General features: G+C 36.7%; 1 non-coding gene across 1 annotated transcript; it reads left to right on the top strand.

The window, feature by feature from the left end:
* Positions 1-5,601: 5,601 nt before the first annotated feature.
* On the top strand, positions 5,602-5,674 carry Trnak-uuu (transfer RNA lysine (anticodon UUU)). Its single transcript has one exon. It is a non-coding gene; the product is annotated as a tRNA-Lys (tRNA).
* The last annotated feature ends 386 nt before the right edge of the window (positions 5,675-6,060 follow it).

The raw sequence follows: 6,060 nt of genomic DNA on the forward strand, positions 1-6,060 counted from the left end.
GTAATATAATTAGTACGTCAAACTGAAAATTTAATTATGATCGATAAGGAGGAATTTGGAGTTGCGCTTACTGATCTTTGTTTTTTTTCTTCTTCTTTTTCTTACTCTTCTTCTTCTTCAAACTGGTGACCCAGAAAGGTGAGACAAGACGAAAACTGGACTTTGCACTCGTAAATTTGCCTCGGATTCACTGGCGTGTTTCTCATGTTGCGCAAAATAACATTTCTCTCACATTATTGGCCTCATCGTGACCTATTGCCGCTCCAGTCACAATCCCGATACCCATCATAATTTTCAGCCGTGGCAAAGGGAGTTCAACCGTCAATTTCGTCTAACATCACTTGTGGTCACCTAACAATTTTCCATTTTAAAAACCTTTATTGTTTTCATTTGTGTGTGTGTTTTTTTTTCTTCTTCTTCTTTTTTACTCGTCAGCCACGTTCCCTTTTATCCTGGCTTTGGTCAAGTATGAATGATGAACAATTTTGGTGGGCGATGACTGTCACTTTCAGAAAATACATATATGATTCTTCTATTCTCGAGGATCTGGCCGCCTTTCAAGATTTAAGCTGCTACGTCTTCCTTTACTAATTACTGGACACATCGTTACTTTTATTTGGTTAATCTAAATCTTCCGCAAGCCAAATCTTATTTTACTGACCATTAAACATAGTTTTTTTCCTCTCTCTCTGCGTAAATTAACGTCGTCCGCAAAAAAGAAAAGGAATAAATAAAACCTCATAAAATGTTACGAGCATCAGCGCAAGCTAATTCATATATCTTTCTGACGGTCCGCATATAATCTTTATAATTCATTAACGACCTCCGAAGATGAATCACACGCTTTGCTGCCACGGCTTCGAGGTCATCCATAATGAATAACTAAATACATTCGTCACAGCCTCTGGAGGAAGACGAGATATTACGTAAATTCGAAGGCGCCTGCGTCGGCCAGAATAGAGATCAGAGACAGGACGAACGGTCGTGGCAGCCGTTGAATCGAATTAGCGACTTGAATCGCACAAAAATATCTCTGCTTTCACGCCTTTTGTGAGTGTGTGTGTGTGTGTGTGTGTGTGTGTTGTGTCTGTGTTTTAATATGTGGAGGTGATACAGTGCGTTAAGTAGATACTATATCTATTATACTACCACTCATAATGAACGCTCATATAAGGAGAATGTTCCGTCATTAGCTAAGTAGAATTCTTCAGAATAAAATGAGTGTTTCAACACTTGCACGGGCCACAGGCCTGGATGGAAGGGACGGGTTTGGGGTAGGTTGTGGCTCCTATCTCATATAAATGGTACTTTCAACTCATACTAAAATAAGACCAGAGATGGGAGGATATCTTGGTGGCTGTCTGACGGACAAACTGACATTCGAATTAAAGAGTGAAATGGAATGCCATACCTACGAGTTAGGCCAAGCGCTGGGACATATGAGGTATTTCAGCGCTGCAAGTGAAATTGAGAGTAAAAGCTTGAAAGGTATAATTCAGCGCTGTAAGAGAAATTGAGAGTGAAAAGTTTGAAATATGTATCAGTAGGGAAACCTTATAGTTGCACCATGAAACAATTGTTAGAAGAGGCTGGAAAGTGAGATGGAAGAAAGTGAATATGAACGGAGGTACAGTAAAATGAATGAAAGGGGTTGCAGCTATGGGTCCAAGGGACCTTGCACAGAATCTAAGCAATTCCTACAGTGCACTTTGTTACACGGAATATTTTAGCCTGCATAGCGGAGGGTATGGAATAACCAACAGAAATGTGAACCATACATGTCATGTATGTATGTTGGTATGTATGCATCAAATGTCAGGTGTCTGAAATTCGGGAGTCACAGAAGCTGTGTCCGAATGACGTAATCAGTAGTTTTTATTTTTTTTATTTTTTCGTATAGCTTCTCTTTCGTATGAAAGTCTCAATGTCGAGTACAAATTGAATTTTCCTGCCTTGTGTCAATGTATACGTGGAGTTATCAGTAATAAAGATTATCATTAATAATGCCTTTCCCATTAGCGAATATACTGTACACGTCCACAAATACACGCACAAACACGTATATTATATATATATATATATATATATATATATATATATATATATATATCATATATATATATATATATATATATATATATATATATATATCTAATAAAAGGAGCCCATAAAAACACCAAAATGTAGAGAGAAAAAGTACTATATTTCAGAGACTGCTGTCTCTCTCTTCAGGTATATGAATGAGAAAAGTTTACAGAAAAGGTGGTATTTATACAAGAGATTCGTCCACAAGTAAGCCAATTTAGGCACCCCCCGCTGATAATCTTCCTTTAATCTTCTTAAGCGTTGGTTGAATGAACAAAAATAATAAAGTTAGTTGAAATTATGTGCATCTAATAACGTATTTTCATTCGGGGAATCATTCTACAAGCAAAAATTCTTCGGTGTAGTATGGGGTAGTCCTTTAAGTCCTATTTTTAGCCAATCTGTACATGGAATACTTTGAAACTACAGTAATAAATGCAATAAAACCCAAAAACATGCTGTGGATGAGATACGTGGATGACATACTAACATTTTGGGATAATAAAGTGGGGTAATTTTAATGAATTCCTCTCAAAATTAAACGAATTAGTGCCCAGCATCAAATTTAAAGTTGAATGGGAAACAGACAACAAAATTCCTTTTCTTGATGTTTAATAATCAGAGACACGACAGAATAAAAATTTACCATTATACAGAAAACCAACGTTCTCACTTTCATATATTCACCCTACTTTAGCTATCATGACAATACTATCAAGATAGGTCTAGCTAGCAACCTATTCTTAAGAGCCTTACGAATTTGTTCCCCAGATTTCCTGGAAAAAGAATTTGAACTAATTCGCAAGCAACTTTCATCTTTAAAGTATCCTGACCATATAATTGAGAAAGCAATTCAAAAAGCAAACGTAATTTTCTACCGACCCCCTAAAGACAAGACCGAGACACACCCAACAATAAAATAAAAATTCCCCACCTGGAGACGATTATTAAGAGAGTAACTCACACCCTTGGAAATCCAACCCTTTTGCATTTACCTACCCAAATACCTTAGCCAAATCCCTGATTAACGTCCAACAAAAGACATCGCCCAAAGACTCTGGGGTATATGAGATCCCATGCCAGGACTGTGACCAATCTTACATCGGATTTTACAGGTAAATCACTTCCCCAGAGATTAATACAACACAAACGGTCAGTTAGGTATGGACAACAGAACTCGGCTATTTTCAATCATATAAATGAACATAACCATAGAATAAACTGGAATATGTCACGTGTAATTTATAGCAGCAACTGCCGGTACAAGAGTCAAATGATGGAATCGGCCTTAATAAAAGAGAAGCAGGTAATGAACATCTCAAAAGGGAATTGGACATCGGACATCGTCGACGCACTGTTCATTCAACCAACGCTTAAGAAGATTAAAGGAAGATTATCAGCGGGGGGTGACCTAAATTGGCTTACTTGTGGACGAATCTCTTGGTATAAATACCACCTTTTCTGTAAACTTTCTCATTCATATACCTGAAGAGAGAGACAGCAGTCTTCTGAAAAATATAGTACTTTTCTCTCTACATTTTGGTTTGGTTTGTTATGCGGCTCCTTTTATTAGATGGAATTCTGTTGTTACAGAACACTTTTACCAGTCATATATATATAATATATATATATATTAATATATATATATATATATATATATATATATATATATACACAAACACACAAATTATACATACACATACACATACACACACACATATACATACACATACACACACCACACACACACACACACACACACATAATATATATATATATATAGATATATATATATATATATATATATATATATATATATTATTATCCCCAACGTCTGTATTAATGCTATACTTCTGTTTTAATTTCAGACATCAACTTATTTCCATCAAAATTCACGATGCAACCTCCAGAAGAACGAAATCAAAGAAATATCCTATTACATCTCAGGTGACTCCTTCGGAATATTAAACAGTACAACCTTATCAAGTTTACCGGCGGCAAACTTGAAAAGCTTTTTTGTGTGTGTTCATTCGATAGGCCTAGGCAAGGGATAATAAGACCTGCTCATGTAAGCGTAGGTCTACGACCGTCGAAGCCTTTATCGTCAGACCATTAGAATGGCGAGAGAAAGTCAACCGCCAAGAAGAAATAATTTAAATGAAACTATACATACGTTCCCCGAAGGTTGCTCGGCTGAATCGACTCCTCTCTCTTTCGGCTTAATCCTGGTCGTTGGCGCTTCTTTGAGGCGTTGTGTAGATCGGTAACGAATATGGCGTCATTCCTCACAATATAATATAAGATGTCAGTCCGGGGCGCCTAGACCTATGGCTTCGGTTTTAAGCTCTTGTTAATCTTTCTCCCGGCCTACCTCGTCCAAACTTTGAATACCTTGACCTCACTGGTCCTCCTTCTCTTTCGATGAAGGAACTCGAGCCCCACTACCGAAGCTTGTATAAACGGATATGAAACTAAGTTATAACGGCAGATACAAAATTCCATGAAACTAGGTTATAACGGAAGCTATAAACGGATAAGAATTCAGACTGCAACAGTGGCTTTTACAGGATACTTGTCCTGTTTACAATATCGGAAAGATAAGGATATGAATCCAGCTTACAATAACGAGTACTATAGGAAAAAGACAGCTTTTAATAGAATTTGGAGTAGGATACGAATTCATTTTAAAGGAGAGGAATTACAAAGCTACGAAATCACATGATAATAACAGGCATGTTTTCAGTTCAAATCAATGCCGACTTTATGATTTTAATAGCTTTTATAAAAATATGACAAACTAGGTTATATGGTCGAGTTAGACCGGAAAGAACACAAGGTTTATAACAGCACCAATTAAAGAATATGGGAAGAATATTACTGACAATGGTAGTAAAAGGATATGAAATCGGGATATAACAGAGGGCATAAAGGTGTGCACAACCCAATTATTTTAGATGTTATAGAACTTTTATAACCTACAGTACAAGTGGATAGAAGGTAAGATTGTATTAGTGTTTAACATAATAACTTATGTTTTAATCACATGTATAGAGGGAAACAAAACAAGGTTATGCTAGTGAGATTGGGATACAAAACCAGGCACAACAGAGGATATAATAACACCAGAAAGTGTCATAATTGAAGATAAAAAGTAAAAGGAACTCATAAAAAAAGTCCTGTGCTGTTGACCATTGGTGGTCTCAAGGTGACCTTGAAAATTCTTTCATCTTGCAACAAATCTTCACATTCTGGTGCAAGCGGCATTATGTGGTGAAGTTACTTGTATTTTAAAAGGTAATTAGGTATCTGTTCACGAAAGTTCTGTGTAAATTTAACAGCAGTGAGCATTGCAACAGAATTTAACGAGTTTACCTGAACAAACAGTTATATGATTGGTCAAAGGAAGACTCGAAAAGATAAAAGATAAAGCATATACTAAAGATAAGAGCAAAAGTAAGGAAGTTTTTGTGGGTGATCAGATCGTTCTAAAGTTTCTTTATCTTTACACCATGTAGAGCCCGGATAGCTCAGTCGGTAGAGCATTAGGCTTTTAACCTAAGGGTCCAGGGTTCGAGTCCCTGTTCGGGCGAAAGTTTTCGGTCTGTGGCCCTATGGTCTCTATGAGGTTCGAAATTATTGGCACGTTCTTACGCTCCGTAGGCTTTCCAGCATCAGAGAGCGCTCCAAATTCCGTCACAAGTCGCGATCGTGAGACTGCTGAGTAGTGCGGCGTTTATGAGAGCTCCGTAAGTCCCTTGCGATAAAAGAAAAAAAAAACAACTACAGAAGAAAAAGAGATATCGGCAAAATATTAACATGGTTACAAATGAAGTTTTTAAAGAGCGGGACTTTCCTCACACATGTTAAAATTTCAATATTTTTCATATAAAATTTCAATATTTTTCATATTTGTTTATGAAATTTCTTCAGTTGACAAGGTTAATTGTGAATAATGTTATATACTCCAGCATTTTC

This window comes from Macrobrachium nipponense, chromosome 43 (genome assembly GCF_015104395.2).
Source record: "Macrobrachium nipponense isolate FS-2020 chromosome 43, ASM1510439v2, whole genome shotgun sequence".
Taxonomy (NCBI): domain Eukaryota; kingdom Metazoa; phylum Arthropoda; class Malacostraca; order Decapoda; family Palaemonidae; genus Macrobrachium; species Macrobrachium nipponense.